Source organism: Cydia fagiglandana, chromosome 2, assembly GCF_963556715.1.
Source record: "Cydia fagiglandana chromosome 2, ilCydFagi1.1, whole genome shotgun sequence".
NCBI classification, from domain to species: Eukaryota; Metazoa; Arthropoda; class Insecta; order Lepidoptera; family Tortricidae; genus Cydia; species Cydia fagiglandana.
This window is the reverse complement of record NC_085933.1, coordinates 11,662,118-11,680,872: the sequence shown is the minus strand read 5'-3', so window position 1 is coordinate 11,680,872 and position 18,755 is coordinate 11,662,118. Positions and strand designations below refer to the sequence as shown.

Here is an 18,755-nt window from a genome sequence, read left to right as displayed (position 1 = left end):
TAACTTATTTTATAAAGATGTCCATTGTCCATGCCATCAGCTTTCCAGCTCTAATGATCACGGAGCAAAGCCGCAGACGGAGAGACAGACATACGGACATGGTGAAACTATAAAGGTTCCTAGTGAACTTACTTAATTGAACTCCGTAAGAGAAGGGATGAACCCTAAAAAAGCACATGTACTTATTGATATTTCATTCTTTGACGAAAAATTAAGCTATCCGAGCAAAGTTGTCAAAATCGAGTTTTGGGCCGTTTTGAGCAGTAAAGTAAACATATATTAAGAAGCATTTACATAAATGATATCTTGCTTGGAGCATAATTATAGTTTATAATTAGGAAAGGAATCAAACGAATAATAGACTTAGGCACCCATAGTTGGATTTTACTGAACCCGAAACGTGTGAAAAAGAAACATTCTTCATCCAGTGGATTACGTAAGTATAACTACTAAGGTATCTTCTTTTACATAATCTGATTTTTACCTTCTGGATTATGCTAATATATTGTCAATAAATTCTCTCGTTGTTGAAGTAGGCAGATGCGCCATTATATAACTGAGAAAGTGATTTTATTGGACCACCATGCAGTGACGTTGTAGATCGTAAGTTATTAAAGTTAAAAACACCTACTGGCCTAATTGATGTTATTGAGGTGCTTAGGAAACTTGACGATAAATACTAAATTATTTTATTCCATAATGTAGACATCTCATTGCAAACTTGTTAGTTTCAAAACGTAATTCCTGTTTTAAAAGTAGGTAAATAGGTACCTATAAAACTTAGTTTCCATATTCTGTCGTCACATTCAAGAAAGAGATGAATAGTTGTAAAGTATTACAAAACTATGTGAAGTTCTTGATAATATGTGACGTTCCACGACAAAAGGGACGAGTACATAACATTGGTAACCTATATATGACGTCCCACGGGTCAAGGTATGGGGTAAGGTATGGCGGTTGGGGCTTAGGTACGCTATTACTAATGCCGCTACAATATTATTGCGGCGCTATGCGACGTAAGCGCCAGCCGCCATAAGGTACCTTTACCCGTGGGACGTCACATATAGGTACCTATGTTATGTACTCGTACCTTCATTGTTTTGCTTATAATCACCCAGAAACAAATCTCACAAAAAAATATAATCATTGCATTTGCCTTTGACTTTTAAAACCAACTTAATCCTATTGTATATTTTTAGGCTTTTATTGGACCACGTTTATGAAAAATAAACTGTACGACTATTTTCCCTCCACCAACTGGACAGAATAACATCAAAGTTGATTCACCCATCTGCATAGGAGTACGAAACGCTTTGAGATTACTAAAAATACCAGTAATATTATGGACACGACCAAGAGGAATATTTCAATTTAGTAACTATATGTATACTTACTTAAGGCTCAGTACTACTGCCGTGCTTAAACTAAGAGCAGTACTTAACTCATTTTGAAATATTCACTTGTATATTCTTTGTACTTTTACGATATGTTATTTAATTGAAAGAATTTAAATTTCAAATTGAGTTAAGGCAAACGTACTAGTGCTCGACATGCTAATGCCCAATAGATGTCACCTTGCTGTCACCTCTAATGACAATGACTTAAGTTTCAAGATGACGTGTAATGGGAGCGTCGAGCACCCATACGGCGTACGTTTACTTTACTGCTCTTACTCGTATTAAAAGTACGGCAGATTGCTTAATGGTCGATAAGTTCGATAACAGCGTGCGGTGGCTCCTCGCAGGCGGTAAGTCTTGTGAAACTCATAATGGCATGCGTTATGGAAAATCTTCCGCACCCCGCATGCGGGATTTATCTATCTTTATTTAATATAAAATGTAGGTCTCAAAGAAAACAATATTTAATGTACTTAGAAAAAACCGGGCAAGTGCGAGTCGGACTCGCGCACGAAGGGTTCCGTACCATAAAGCAAAAAAAAAACGGAAAAAATGCAAAAAGAAAACGGTCACCCATCCAAGTACTGACCACGCCCGACGTTGCTTAACTTTGGTCAAAAATCACGTTTGCTGTATGGGAGCCCCACTTAAATCTTTATTTTATTCTGTTTTTAGTATTTGTTGTTATAGCGGCAACAGAAATACATCATCTGTGAAAATTTCAACTGTAGCTATCACGGTTCGTGAGATACAGCCTGGTGACAGACAGACGGACAGACGGACGGACGGACAGCGAAGTCTTAGTAATAGGGTCCCGTTTTACCCTTTGGGTACGGAACCCTAAAAAGTAAGTATATTAAGTACCTAAGCGTAAGTAATAAATAGGTATTTCTGTTATGCTTAAAATAAATATCTAAATATGTAATACGACTACTACGGAATCCTTGGAACACGAGTCCGACTCTCACTTGGCCGGTTTTTTTTTTGACAGAAAGTCTACATTGGGCCTGGTTTATCTGATCTAGGTAGGTACTTTATTAAATTTTAATTAGTCTAAGACAGATTAGGTACATATTAATAACGAATTGTAGTATAATGAAAGGTTGCTATATTATTGCACCTCAACCGGAATTATACTGCTTTATTTTTAAACTTGTTTGTAAAAACAAGCACCGAATTAAGGTTTTGTTACATAATGTAAAGTGGTTTGACAGGTAGACATGCGTATTATATCATTACTCGTGTCAATTTAAGAAATAAATTTTCTCCATGATCCATCACATAGACATGTCTATACCTTGGCAGGTATAGGTACACCTAAGAGTGACATTCCATTTCCAACTGCAGCTGCAATACTGTTCATTTTACTATGGAAACGCGTCGCTGTCATTGTCAATTTCCATAGAAAATGAACAGTATTGCAGCTGCAGTTGGAAATGGAATGTCACTTTAAGAATCCTAATGAATAAAAGATTCACTAGATATAAAATAGTAAAGATATTATGTGACGTTCTACGGCAAAAGGTACCTTATGGCGGCTGGCGCTTACGTCGCGTAGCGTTAATAATAGCGTAAACGCCAAACGCCATAAAGTACCTTTACCCGTGGGCCGTCACATATCTTTGCTATTTCATATCTAGTGAATCTCTAATTTCCGAATCGCGCCGAAAGTAGTTTGGTATTGAACAAGTAAGTAAGTATAAGTATAAGTAAATAAATATTCAGTTAAAAAGTTATGAATTAAAATATTTTTTCTATTATAATCTCTTTATTCATCATCCTTCCATTATATTATTATTATTATAAATTGATTGAAAAACTCACCGCTAAACGAAACATTTTCCTATTCAAAACAACTCAGATCACAAACTCACTCTTACTTTTTCTAATTCATTAAGCAAAACACGTCTTCCACGATAGGCCGGTTCAAACATACGCGGACATTTTTTGCCGACGTTTAAATTTTAAATTAAGAACGGCCAACCGAGGCGGCAGACCGTTACTGAGTGGCTGTGGCCGGCAGTTGACCGAGTCGTTTAATGTGTAACAATCTGTCAGTAGGAAGATCGGAAGTCCTATTACTAATTGGAATATCATTTGGTTATTTAGTACTAATTTGTTTGGATTAACAATCATCCGTGAATCGTACATTCCATTGTAGTTGTCCATAATTATAACCAATTATCTTCTAAACAAATAAAGATTAACGGAATGCCATTACATTGAATATAAATCCCATATCATATAATTATACTTATAACATGAAGTTGAAACCGAGATAAATATTGCAACTCTAAAACTTAAACATCTGTTGCTGCTGCTGTTCTGTTCTTCTTAAAATGCTGTAGCTGTAACTGTATAAAAATATATATGTATATCTAGATAAAAAGATTTACAAAAATATTTACTGTACTCTCCTACCAGGGATGTTGCGAATATTAGCATCCGCATCCGCAACCGCGGACCTTCCGCATTATTTTCAAAATCCTCATCCGCATATAATCGATACGGAGCTTAATGCGGATGCGGATGTCGAACAATTCAGTAAGTACAAGAACGTCTTAGTGGCGGAGTAAGTGCTACCTATAGGTACGTGGACCATACTAAAAGTTTCTGAATTCTGATATATAAGACGACTTATTATTTCTAAGTGGCCAGTTCCAGTAATTTTCCACCTATTAACAAAATCGTCCTGATCGAGAAAAGTCGGCCAAGTTACTGTTTATTAAATACAGGGTGGCCCATTTAGATCGGTCAGTATGGTGTATGGTAAAATCTGAAACTATAAGACCTACGACGATCTCTTCTTAGGAACCATGTCATCGATTTTAGTAACAAGAAAAACTGCCGGCGCGATTCGGTAAATGAAATAGACATTCACTAGATATGAAATAGTAACGATATGTGACGTTCCACGGCAAAAGGTACCTTATGGCTAAGCGCCAACCGCCATGGGTACCTTTTGCTGTGGAACGTCACATATCGTTACTATTTAATATCTAGTGACTGTCTAATTCATTTCCCGAATCGCGCCGTGCATGTCTTATAGTTTCAGATGTTCCCATACTGACCGAACCAAATGGGTCACCCTGTTACGCATCTATATATTCTTGCTCAAATACTAAACATCTAGTACTTAATTTTAATTTTAAGTATTATATTTAATTGATATTACGTAATTCTTAATGGCCTTTTTAATCTTCATAGCTGTACTATTATGTAATAATTTTAAACAATAAGTACAATATCAAGGACTCTATGCCTGCTCAGTAATATTTTACTCCTGTACAATAGGCCTAGCCTATCATTACAATCACTAACAACATTCATACCGCCATTATGAAAATTGGCTGTTGCGACAGCTAAGTATGTCCTAGATAAAGAGTCGGCAAACAAATCGATCAATTGACGTCTAAATCGATAGGCTGACGAGTAAATCGATGTGAATTGCCTATTATTGAAGTAACGACTTTTGCAAATTTCTAAGATAGAACTCAAACGCAATGTTTGAAAAGATAAAAATTTGGCCCTTACCGCATCCGATTTACAACCAATAATTTATTGTTTTTCCCTGAATTGGCGACAGCGCATAATCTATACCCTACCCTATGACTATACCCTTTTCGGCTGCTGGCATTTAATTAATTTGAAAAACTGATAAAAAAGTATGTTCCGTTTAGTTAATAAATACAAAAAGCCAATACAATTGTTTTAAATACACCTTAGCAGATAGAATCCGTCCTAAGTCGTCTGCACCGCGTTCGATAGCATAGCGTGTCGTTTGGAAGTGTAAACGTCAAATTTTACGTGTAATGTCTTCGCACTGAATTTATCACCGTAGGTTCATTAGCATTGGGTAATGGTCAGGAAAACAAGTTTTTTTTCTGGAGATAAATAGATTCGAATAACTACAAAACGGATGTACCTACTGTAAGCATTAGGTACCTATTGACATTTTTAGGGTTCCGTACCCAAAGGGTAAAACGGGACCCTATTACTAAGGCTTAGCTGTCCGTCCGTCCGTCCGTCCGTCTGTCACCAGGCTGTATCTCACGAACCGTGATAGCTAGACAGTTGAAATTTTCACAGATGATGTATTGCTGTTGCCGCTATGACAACAAATACTAAAAACAGAATAAAATAAAGATTTAAGTGGGGCTCCCATACAACAAACGTGATTTTTGACCAAAGTTAAGCAACGTCGGGAGTGGTCAGTACTTGGATGGGTGACCGTTTTTTTTGCTTTTTTTTGTTTTTTTTTTGCATTATGGTACGGAACCCTTCGTGCGCGAGTCCGACTCGCACTTGCCCGGTTTTTTAAAATGTCATTCTCAGCGTAAATAGCAACAGGACCTGGCGGTAGCTTGAGCGCACCCGGAACTGTTAACGGATCAATCATGGTATATTAGAAGGTTATCATTATGATCAGACGCAATTTATTGAGGTTTTTAACTTACAACTCTTATTATTATATTTTAGGTATTTTAAGATATTGTGTTGCTGCATGGAGATGTACTTAGTTAGGTACGAGTAGGAATTAGATGATTTAAGAAATACTTATGTGTACCTAATGTCCTAGAAATCCTAAAAACGAAATGCTGACTAAAATCAGTATAGAATATTAAAATTATCAAAACATAAATCCTTGGAATGTACGAGTATTCATTTACGTATAAGTACCTATATGTGACGTACTACGGGTAAGGTACCTTATGGGGGGTTGGCGCTTACGCTATTATTAACGCCGCTCCAATATTATTGCGGCGCTTTGCGACGTAAGTAAGCATAAGCACCGGCCGCCATAAGGTACCTTTTTCCGTGGAACGTCACATATTAATAGTAACCCACTTAAATTATTTTATTCTAAAGAATTTGTACGTAAAAAATTCACCCACTGTTTTTATATTCTATCTAACTTTTTCAATATTGTGCTTTTATTTTATTTTATGTTAAAATAAAATTATTAAATTGTCAATTATATGCATGTTGTCTTCGACTGAATACTGATACATATAAAACCTTTTCTGTTGTCATCTTGTACCATACGTATTCTGGCAAATAAAGAAATTCTATTCTATTCTAATCTATATTAGATAGGTACCTACTCGTTCATAGAATAACAGGCTCGATTCGGGAAATGAATTAGACGTCTACTAGACCTCAACAAGTTACGATATGGATAATTTAAAGATATTTGTAAGATAGATATGTCAAATTTGACGTTTCCGCGATTCTGGAGGTCCTCTTGAACGATTTCGACAAGTTAAGACTTAGATATGATATGATATGAGAGCTCTCTAACCGCTTTTCTTGCCTAGAGAACTTGGCTTCAGTGGACGAAATCAACGACGGGCTAGTGGAAACTGTCCACACAGTAGGGTCTAAGTTTTTTAGACCCCGCCGTAAAGATAGACCTCAGAAATTGACCGAGCAAACCTTAAACATCATGGCTGAACGACGCTCGCTACAGTTGCAGTCTCCCGATGACGCGAAGTCATATAGGCAACTCAATAGACGTATATCTAAGTCCTTGCGACATGATCTGCGTCTCTTTAATACTAACCGTATTAAAGAGACTATTGAGCGAAACCAAGGCTCCAAAGTGTTCGCAAAGGACAAGTCTATTGGGCAAAGCCAGCTGACGAAGCTGAAACGGGAAGATGGCAGCATAGCGTCGAGCAAAGCGGAGGTTTTAGGCGAGATCGAGAGGTTCTATGGACAGTTATACACTTCGATAGCAAAGCCCGTCGACAGCTTGGTAGGAGATCCAAGAGCCAAGCTGTCCCGACATTATACCGAAGATATCCCGGACATCAGTCTGTACGAGATTAGGATGGCCCTGAAGCAGCTTAAGAACAACAAGGCGCCGGGCAAAGACGGAATCACTTCAGAGCTTCGGAGAGCGGGTGGAACACCGGTACTTAAAGTCCTCCAGAAGCTCTTTAATTCCGTCTTGTGCGAGGGCAAAACGCCTGAAACATGGAATAGAGGCGAGGTGGTGCTGTTTTTCAAAAAAGGTGATAACAGCCTATTGAAGAACTACAGACCCATCACGCTTCTGAGCCATGTCTATAAGCTGTTTTCAAGGGTCATCACGAACCGTCTCGAACACAGACTTGATGACTTCCAGCCTCCCGAACAAGCCGGGTTTCGAAAAGGCTATAGTACCATAGACCACATCCATACGCTGCGGCAAGTTATACAGAAGACCGAAGAGTATAACTTACCATTATGCTTAGCGTTTGTGGACTATGAGAAAGCCTTCGATTCGGTGGAAACATGGGCGGTGCTTGAGTCTCTTCAGCGATGCCATATTGACTATCGGTACATCGAAGTGTTGAAGTATTTATACGCCACCATGTCGGTCCGAGTACAGGAGCAGAGCACGAAGGCACGAAGGCCATTGCAAAGAGGCGTAAGGCAGGGAGACGTTATCTCTCCGAAACTGTTTACTGCCGTAATGGAAGACACCTTCAAGCTCCTGGAATGGCAAGGACTTGGCATCAACATCAACGGCGAATACATCACTCACCTTCGGTTTGCCGACGATATCGTAGTCATGGCAAAGTCGATGGAGGAACTCAGCATGATGCTCGATGACCTCAACCGAGTTTCACAACGGGTGGGCTTGAAAATGAACATGGACAAGACGAAACTTATGTCAAATGCCAATGTTGTGCCCATCCCAGTCTCTGTTGGGAACTCGGTACTCGAAGTTGTTGACTCGTACATCTACCTAGGACAAGCAGTCCAATTAGGTAGGTCCAACTTCGAGAAGGAGGTCAACCGCCGAATCCAACTCGGTTGGGCAGCGTTCGGGAAACTACGTAATGTTGTAACCTGTAAACCTACGAAAATGTACCCGACTGGTTACATAATACTTAGGGATGTATAAAATAAAGAAAACACAAGAATCCACTTGATAGTCGATTTATTTCTTCTCCTACATACCCTAAAATTACAACTTCTAGCTCAGACTGCTAACGGTAGAGCTGTTGGTTCAATAATATCTGCATTCTTACACTTAGGACAAACCACCAACAAACTAGTTGTTTAATTAAATTTTATTCAGATAATTATAATACGAAAGTTACACCTGAGCATTAAATTTGGCAAGTAACACTGTCCATTAGATCACAGTAAACCTTGGTTATGATATTAAAGTTATTCATTATAAATGTGACAAAAGCAAAAGGTTACCGATCTATGACAATAATAAAAATTGCACTTCAAGTAAACTATGAGCGTACTAAGGGCTACCTAAGGGCTACCTAAGGGCCAACACATACCTGTTGCCACAGACGATGTTAATTCCTCCAAGTTAACTCGTCTGCATTCCGCCAGACGAACGAGACAGATGATCTAAAATATAACAGATATCATGAGATTTAGCTTTGTGCACAACTGCTGACAGACACCTAAACACTGAACCGAATCATAACACTTACAGAAAAGTCTGCAGCGGTCAAGAATAGCATTTGGGTCGGAACTTGTGACAATGGCCATGAAAGGCGTCCCGATCTTGAGAAGACCCGTCTCTTACATCAGCTTGCCACGCTCATGGGCACACAGCTCTCTCCTCAGCAACATTTGCCTCGATCTATTAAACCCCAGTAACCAAATGTTATATATCTCCGGAACTATATACAGCGACAATGAATTTCCACGCTGAGTTTTATATTAATATATTCTAATTTTTGTAACAACCAATATTATGTTCTGACACTAATCAATGCCGTCTTTTCTTCTTATTCCATTTTCCTTCCATTTCAAATTTAGTGCTCTTTACAATACGAACAGCACGTTGCCAGTCATATTGTGCTACCCTTTAAACATGTAGGTTGAATTAACTAACGACACAATATCAAGAAAAAAGGTGAAATACAAATATTTCTATTTGTACCTAAACTATATAATTAAATTAAATCCTGTTCAATATTTCTAAAAAGAAATTAACACTAACAGAAATAACAAAAACAACGAAGTTCCACCTAAACCACTAGCTGGCGCTATGTGACAATGTCTTTTCGTCCGACATACCTCAGTGCCTCAAGACGAAAGTCTTTAATCAATGTGTGTTACCAGCGATGACTTACGGCTCCGAAACGTGGTCTTTCACTATCGGCCTCATCTCAAAATTCAAAGTCGCTCAACGAGCTATGGAGAGGGCTATGCTCGGAGTTTCTCTGCGTGATCGAATCAGAAATGAGGAGATCCGTAGACGAACTAAAGTCACCGACATAGCTCACCGGATTAGCAAGCTGAAGTGGCAATGGGCAGGCCACATTGCGCGCAGAGAAGATGGCCGATGGGGTCGAAAGTGCTCGAGTGGAGACCACGGACTAGCAAACGCAGCGTAGGACGTCCACCCACGAGATGGACGGACGACCTTGTTAAAGCCGCCGGAAGACGCTGGATGCGGGTGGCTTCCAACCGGTACGAATGGAGGTCCAAGGGGGAGGCCTATGTTCAGCAGTGGACGTCTTATGGCTGAGATGATGATGATGATGAAGATGACTTAGATATCTAAGTCACATCTAGTCGATATCTAATGTAAATCTAGTTGATCTCTATATCGTCTCTAGATCTTGTGATTATCTCGTTTCCCGAATACGCGTGATAGACTAGATATCTAAGGAGAGTATTACCGTGGATTCGAGCCATGCTAACTTTTGCAAGACTCATACTTTTTCATCTAAACGGTAAAGTGTAATAATCTCTAAATATTGTAACAAGTAAGTACCTATAATACCTATACTGATCAACGTCATTCTTACCATTTGCACTGACCAACCAATAAACCACACCGAAATATATGACGAATCTGCTGTTGACGGTACTTATTTTAGATTTCCTACGCTTTTGTCATTATCAATTTGGCATAGCACGCTTCATAGACAGAGGTTTACTAAGTCATGCGTAGAACGGCCTTCTCATATACCTATTTATATGGTCGTCGTGACATATGAACTCGAGTTAGACATAAAGGAACTACCAAGGACTGCTATATTAATTATAGTTCGTGGTTATGGATAAGACAAACTCTTAATTAACTTACAATTAGCTTCGCCCGCCCATTTCTCTGAAGTCAAATGTATATTGTTTTATATACATATTATAGGTATTATTGATCAGAGTAACGAAGAATTTGAAAAGGTTGCGAGATGAGCCGTTAGTGTTCATCTTCAATGTTCAAATTAATTGTGTAAATAAGAGACCTGAGTGTAAGCACCATCTTCACCACTTGGATGGTTGGCAGTCCTCAACTGTGCGTTTCTCCAGAAACTTCCTGCCTCGCACAACCAAACTGTGGAATGAACTGTCGCCTGCGGTATTTCCGGACTCCCATCTTAAAGGCCGGCAACGCACGTACAACCCTTCTGGTGTGGCGGGTGTCCATGGGCGGCGGTAATCGCTTACTATCAGGTGATCCGTCTGCTCGTTTGCCTCCTATAATTTATGTATCATAAAAAAAGCAAAGTCTAGTAAATAAAGAGCACACTATACTGCAAAACGTAATTCAAGACCAAAAAAAGTGAGACAATGTTGCCATTGCAATAATTTGTTTCTAAAATTGTAAATTCCTTTTAATAAATAATCACGCTAAGATAATTTATTCATTAGTAATTTTACTCCTACTATTTAAAAAAGTACTTTTATTTATTTATTTGTACATACATAAATACAAGACGCGCTAGTAAAAAAGTGGCAATATTTCTTACTCTTTTTGGTCTTGAATTACGTTTTGCAGTTTAGGTATACGTTAAAGTCGAAGCACTAATCAAAGATATCACAGTATGACGTAAAGGGAGAAAAGCGTAGGCAGTTATCTAACTAATATGCAGTTTCATTAAATATTATACCTACTAATTTGCCGCTTGATGCGCTCTTGATGATCTCATTTTATACGAGACGATGGGTTGCGAAACGGACGATTTGATCACCATATGTGACGTTCCACGGACAAATGTACCTTATGGCGGTCGGTGCTTACGTCGCAAAGCGCCGCAATAATATTGGAGCGGCGTTAATAATAGCGAAAGTGCCAACCCCCATAAGGTACCTTTATCCGTAGGACGTCACATATTTATATTTAAACATCATCTGATCTCTGAACTCATTATCTGAATCGTCATCTGATCATTCGCCTGCTTTCTTTTCATTTCATCTCTCACAAAGTCCGTCAACCTTTTCCTTGGTTTTCCTGTAGTCTTTCCTCCTGTAATCCACAATCTACATTCATTCCTAATACCTTTCGCAAGTTTCGCATCACATGATGCCCGTACAACGCATGGCGATTTGCTCTCAGATTTTCTGTTAAGTATGGGTGTAACATTCAGGCTTCCTCTTATTTATTCGTTACTTATTCTATCCATTATTTATACATACCATTGCCATTCCCAAAATTAATGTGAACTTAAGTCACCAACAAAAAATCCGCTAATTCTGGCCTTCCCCGATGTAGGAGGGTAGCGGGCGAGGGGTAGTCCGATCCATCAGCGCTGTCACGTGCCATTAGAGGCCTGTGGGGATGGCAGCAGGAAAGTACAGTACAATTATTTGGGTAAGTATGACTATTGTTTTCCTCGCCGCTCACGTCATTTGAAAAATCAGTTTTTTTAATTTATTTATTGCGCCGAAATATGATAAGTAATAAGATAGATTGTTCATACCCATTTTCATTGTCATCATCATAGCCGAGACTCCACTACCCATCACTACAAGTCTCTCTTAAGGGTATCAATAGGTGTAAAGAGACCACCTTGTTAGGAATATAATATTTTAAACTTTCGCGTTTTGAATACATATTAACTCACATTATAAACGGGTCTAACGCGAATTATATTCAATTACCTTTATTTACCGACGTTTCGACACAGGTTTCACTGGTCGTGGGACAATCAGTCACCCGCGACCACGACCAGTGAAACCTGTGTCGAAACGTCGGTAAATAAAGGTAATTGACTAATTGAATATAATTCGCGTTAGACCCGTTTATAATGTGAGTTAATATGCACCTTGTTAGGAGTCTTCCTCTGTGGCATCCTCAGGTTCGAAGTCTGGCGACTACTTAACCTTTCTGCCCAAGTCTGGAAACTCTGACCACAGAGTCCGTAATCCGTAAGAAAACCAGAGTCGTTAACATTATAGGTCTGTGTTAACGACTCTGGTTTTCTTACGGATTTCCTCATTTCTAATTGGATCGAACAAACAAATTACAGGCATACACTGCTTTACTACGGACTTCCGTTGATTCTTTTTTGGTATCCATGATCACCTAGGTACTCGTAACCTATAAGCCGATTTTAGTGAGTGATTTATCAGGACTGTATTTAGACGAACATTTTTGGTGATAGTGTAATTATGATAAGTGAATAAATACGTATAGATAAGACCTGTACTTTCACCAAGCCGTGCAGGTTCCATGTTTCGCGCACCTACGCTGAATATCTCGTCGGCCCGCCCAACGCACGATAACATAAACACAATATAGTAGTCACCGTGGATCAGTTTTTCCAAAACACATACCTACAGAATCATCATAGTTTTCAGTCTCTTATCAGCTCTCATACAATAAAATATTTTTATCAAATGATGTATCTATCCAACAGAATTTCTTATAGAAATTCAGTCCTCTACACTGTTTTTTTTTTAATGATCCCAATCTTATGCGATTTACTCGATTTATTTTTGTTATAACGAAAGTTAATTATTTTACTTAATTGAAAATTGATGTCGATTACTGCTCTATGGAGTGAGCACTCTAAACTCCCATATTTCTCTGTGGTACGATTTACCTGTGAGTCTTTAAAAGTTCAATTAACAAGTAAACAATAGGTACAACGGAGCCGTCAGTGCCGTCACACCACTAAACTGTTGGTACAACTTTTGTCAGAGGACTCGCAAACTTTTGATGGATTAGCGTCTCACAAAACAGTGAAATAAGCTAAGCGAGCGGAACTGTTGGGAACAGGAAAATGTGTGGGAACTATAAGCAAACTTCACGGCCAATAGTATACACATTATTTTGGTAAAATATATGCAAGAGAACAATTATATATCGTCTGGTCAAACTCTTGTTTTAAGTTCGGTTTCGGTACCTAGCAGATCAAAAACTGATTGAAAACACTTCTCCTCAAATAAAGTGCCAGCAGATGGGGATACAAATCTAGCTCCATAGAAAATGTATAAAGGTGACGATTTATTTTAGCCATCGCCGCCATTGCCATGATAATGGTCAGTTTAATTAAAACGATGATGATAAATATTCAAAACTATGAGCTGGTTCCAAACGAAATTGGGTGAGCGCTGTCTAACATTCTAAATAACCGTCAAGACAGCAACAAGACTAAAAAAAATGGGTATTATTTTTTCAACATTAATTTCCGCAAAATACCTACTTATCAACATCCCAATTTCGTCAGGAAAAAAGTAACGAAAATGTCAATCTTCAATATAGGTAGGAATAAAATATAATGCGGGTCTTGCCGATCCATCACGGCGCAGACAGATTTGGAGAACCTACTGTGCACGTGTACGTAATAATACGAAATTCGACATGGAATTCCGAAATACAACGTTATTTATAAAATTCGTCAGCTCCCTAGTTACACGTTTCATATTCTAACCAATTATCAACATTATATTATTTCTTGCCACAGCTGTAGGTAGAAAACAGCGGCCATTAGTAGGTATAGGTAGGTAGGTTCGCTGCCTGAGTTGGCTTTTTACTTTTACAGAGGAATATTATGTAAGAAGGAGGATATATGGGAAGGATATATGGGAGGGAAGAATGGAGGATGATGATGATTTCACTCGACCTTTGCATTCACGTAGAGAGAGATCGATTCACGAGATAAACCAGATGCCAATAGTCACATGCGTCCAAAGACAACTGAACTAATAAAAGCGGCACTGGTTTGTATGTACTCGTAATGTATACGAACCCAAGGTCAGAGACCAAATGAAGCACGAAAAGTATAATACCTACTATTAAGTCAAAGTTATTACCGCATCGAGCACTTCACATTAGGTTTTTGGCTCAAGGAAGCATGAGGATGAATAATACCGTACCTACGTAATTCGCACAATTGAGAATAGATAAAAAAAATTATGCTGTTTTTCCTTAGGACTTCAGACACAGTAAGTAGGTGCGTGATAAAATAGTAGCGTAGGTAGTAGGTACCTTATGTATAGTAATGTAAATAGTACCTAAGAGGCACTTTTCGAGGGCCCCTGCCCAACTAGCAAATTAAGTGTTGTAAGAAAGACAGCGCTTAAGCCGACCACTGACTAACAGTCCGCCGGACGATATCGGCCGGAACTGTCAAATTTTTGTTCTAACTGACAGGCCGATATCGTCCGGCGGCCTGTTAGTCAGTGGTCGGCTTTAGACATGCAAACATTGGTTCCCTTCGACACGTACCTAAAAGTAGCTATTTGGAAAGAAGTAAACACATTACATAATACGAATGCAGCTAGATATTCCATTCTTGCGATAAAAACAAATATCGTGAGAAACAGCTATTTACCGACGTCCCCGAAATCTCAATTCCCGGGTCCCCACTACAATACACAAGTGGTCGCGATCCATCATTCTGTCGCCGCCGACGCGGCAGGCCCGTAAGGGACGGCATTGTTTCCGCAGCTCAATGGACAGGATTTGTGGATTTTTGGAAATTGTTTTTTCGGATTGACTTATCCATTTCGTGAAACTGTCACGAGATGACAAGTAAATAGCTTGTGCGTACAATGCAAGTAGCTGGCTATAATTATCCAACTGAAGCGGCATACCTACGCGGTACAGATGTAATATTTGATGCATAATTATTTTCCATCGTATTTTCACGGAAACGTCGAAACGTTCGAACGTGTCTTACTATTTCGGTCGGTCTCGGTACAAAAAGTACTGAGGTTGACTAAAGCAGTATGACAAATACGAAAGTTTTCGAGAAAATACGAAGGATAACAATTATAACTTCATCTGTAAATCTGTAACTTGTTGACAGTGACGACTGACAGTTATCTATTATCAGACATCGTAAATTTTTTAGCATTTTTGGTGTAGCGGAGTGGTGTTAACGGAATTGGTATAAATAATTTCAACCCTAATGATTAATTAACGTTAATTATGCTCTCTCATTGGACTTAATAGTCATTTGCGGAAGTGCCGCACTCTTATGGACGCTGTTTAAGCCATCATCTTATTGATGTTACAGGCCAATGATGAACCTTAATTTGCCATTTCAGTTGGAATTATCTATACCATTTCCGTTAAAACCACTCCCCTGCACCAAAAATGCTATAAAATTTAAGATGCCTGGTTATTATACAACATACGACGCGTCGCGTTAAGACGTACAAGTAGGTACGACATAGCAGATAAAATTTAATAAAAAAATCGGACAAGTGCGAGTCGGACTCGCCCACCGACGGTTCCGTACATTTTAGTATTTGTTGTTATAGCGGCAACAGAAATACATCACGGTTCTTGAGATACAGCCTGGTGACAGACGAACGGACGGACGGACAGCGGAGTTTTAGTAATATGGTCCCGTTTTACCCTTTGGGTACGGAACCCTAAAAAGCAAATAATATTAAAAAGTAGGTAAAGTCGCACAAGTAGCAGCGGATTTGATAGCCCACGCAGTGTAAGTGTTATATATACGTCATAATTACATAGAAGTTTGACGATTAAAATGACACTTGCACTACGTGGGCTATCAAAATCGCTGCAGACTTTTTACGGTCTGACTATATCATTCATAGAGACCGTGCGCATTGGGAGGGTGCCATCTTGTGGCCTGAATCGGAAACATATGTGGACATGTACATTGCCAAAGCAAGTGCTACCATCTAGCGTGCTCCTAGGTACGTTTCCTTGTGCATAGTAGGTTGATAGGTTCTGCCATCTCGTGGGCTACATCGGAAGCACAAACGTCACATTTACGCCTCGCGACAAAAATCTGACGGCTCCTATGCTGCATAACTTGAGTCCTCAATATTGACAAGTTAACCCTACCTACATTACTTACAACCCTACATAATCTGATGTTCATTAGTAGGTGCAAGAAGGCCCGCAAATAAACTCATCCGGTAAAGGAAATAATGGATCGACATGGACACAAATTGTCCATGTTTTCCAAAATCGTTGCAGACTTTTCGTGGTTAACTCTAACTACCATGTAGTATGACGCCTTTGGGGTGCCTAGCGACATCTTACGAACGAGTGCATTCCCGTTGCCAGGGAAGTTTTGGGATTATACTGAGCAATTACTATGGGCACAACCCAGACCCCGCGAAAAAAAATTGGCTGTTTCATACATACATTTTGGCTGGTCCATTTTCTATGGGAGGTAATTTATTTTTCGCGATTTCGCGGGGTTGGTCCTATAGTAAAAGTTGCTCAGTATAATCCCGAAACCTCCCTCGCAAGGGAATGCACTTATTTTTTGGTTTCCCTCTTTTTTAACATCCTATATATAAGTAGATAGTCAAATGACTGTTCGTTTGCCCAACTTACTACGCAATCATTTTGAATTTGTACTTTTGTGGCTGCAACTACATATAATTCTACGAGTAAACCAGTAACTATTGGGTCAAGACAAATGTCTACCACATCAAATGCCAATACCTTGTCTATTAGAAATTTTAGTTCTACAAATAACGAGTTTAGTGATTTCGCTTTTAATCTTCAATAATAACACAACATTTCCTAACAGATTTATTTTCATAACATCATCTAAATTCTCCATTCACAGTACATACATTGCTCAGATACATCTCAGATTGCAGGAGGCAGTGAACGCCACATTTTGAAAATAAGTAAAAAATAAATAATAAAATATAATTATTTACAATAAAATCCGTAGTGGAGTATGGGCCAGATTACCCGATTAGTCCGATTACTGGCTGGCTGCTTGAGATATTCTGAAAAAAAAAGTTTCTGTTATTTATTCGGTCCACAGTAAAACGTGTAGGTATTGTAGAAAAAATGATTTAATGTAAGTATTTGCAGAACCTTTACATCCTTTGGGGGCAGAACATAAACAAAATGAGGAAATATTTACCCCTCATTTATAGAAATTGAAACGCACTAGGCCACCAGCCTAGCCGTAAGAGCGTGCGACTTGCAATCCGAAGGTCACGGGTTCAAACCCCGGCTCGTACCAATGAGTTTTCGGAACTTACTTAGGTATGTACGAAATATCATTTGATATTTAACAATCGCTTTTCGGTGAAGGAAAACATCGTGAGAAAACCGGACTAATCCCAATAAGGCATAGTTGGTCTGGGTTGGAAGATCAGATGGCAGCCGCTTTCGTAAAAACTAATGCCTACGCCAATTCTCGGGATTAGTTGCCAACCGGACCCCAGACAGGAGGCAAAAAGCCGGGATAACGCTAGGAAGATGATGAATCATAGAAATTGCCTTCTTCTTTGTTCTTTTTCGTGGCTATTGTCCCAGTTTATTTGGAGTCAGCCCTCCTAGTAATCCTGTGCCACATCAGCATCACACTGAGGCTGCGCGTGTAGGGTATGGGCGCGTGCAGGGGGAGGTGGCTGCTCATAGACTAGGAATCCTCTAGACGGGGCTTAGAGCAAATATTTCATGAAGCCGATGCTGCCAAAAATACAGGGGTGCGTGGGACGTGCCCCGTGCCGTGATTGGTCCGTTCAAAGACACGGGCGTCACACAAAGACACTTGAATCGAAAATGGAGTAAAAGTACCGTATATTTGCCGTATATAGGGGGTAGCGCTATGCTCAGTCTGGAGGATGTCTTGTCTGTGTGGCTCCTGCACTCACTTGTTCTGCAGCACGGCGGACACGGTGCCGACGACGCTGTCGGGGCGGGGCAGCGCGAGCAGCTCGAGGCTGCGCGTGTAGGGCATGGGCACGAGCAGGGGAGGTGGCTCCTGCACTCACTTGTTCTGCAGCACGGCGGACACGGCGCCGACGACGCTGTCGGGGCGGGGCAGCGCGAGCAGCTCGAGGCTGCGCGTGTAGGGCATGGGCACGAGCAGGGGAGGTGGCTCCTGCACTCACTTGTTCTGCAGCACGGCGGACACGGCGCCGACGACGCTGTCGGGGCGGGGCAGCGCGAGCAGCTCGAGGCTGCGCGTGTAGGGCATGGGCACGAGCAGGGGAGGTGGCTCCTGCACTCACTTGTTCTGCAGCACGGTGGACACGGCGCCGACGACGCTGTCGGGGCGGGGCAGCGCGAGCAGCTCGAGGCTGCGCGTGTAGGGCATGGGCACGAGCAGGGGAGGTGGCTCCTGCACTCACTTGTTCTGCAGCACGGCGGACACGGCGCCGACGACGCTGTCGGGGCGGGGCAGCGCGAGCAGCTCGAGG

The 18,755-nt window shown here is 40.2% G+C and overlaps 1 long non-coding RNA gene across 1 annotated transcript in view; it reads right to left on the bottom strand.

Annotated features, from left to right (window-relative positions):
- LOC134676770 (uncharacterized) overlaps positions 1–18,299 on the bottom strand; it is a 111,808-nt gene extending 93,509 nt beyond the window's left edge. Inside the window, exons 1-2 of the long non-coding RNA XR_010099957.1 lie at positions 18,207–18,299; positions 17,103–17,327 (exon numbers count right to left, since the gene is read on the bottom strand). This is a non-coding gene — a long non-coding RNA (uncharacterized LOC134676770). The remainder of the gene's footprint in view (positions 1–17,102; positions 17,328–18,206) is intronic.
- Between the last annotated feature and the right edge of the window lie 456 nt (positions 18,300–18,755).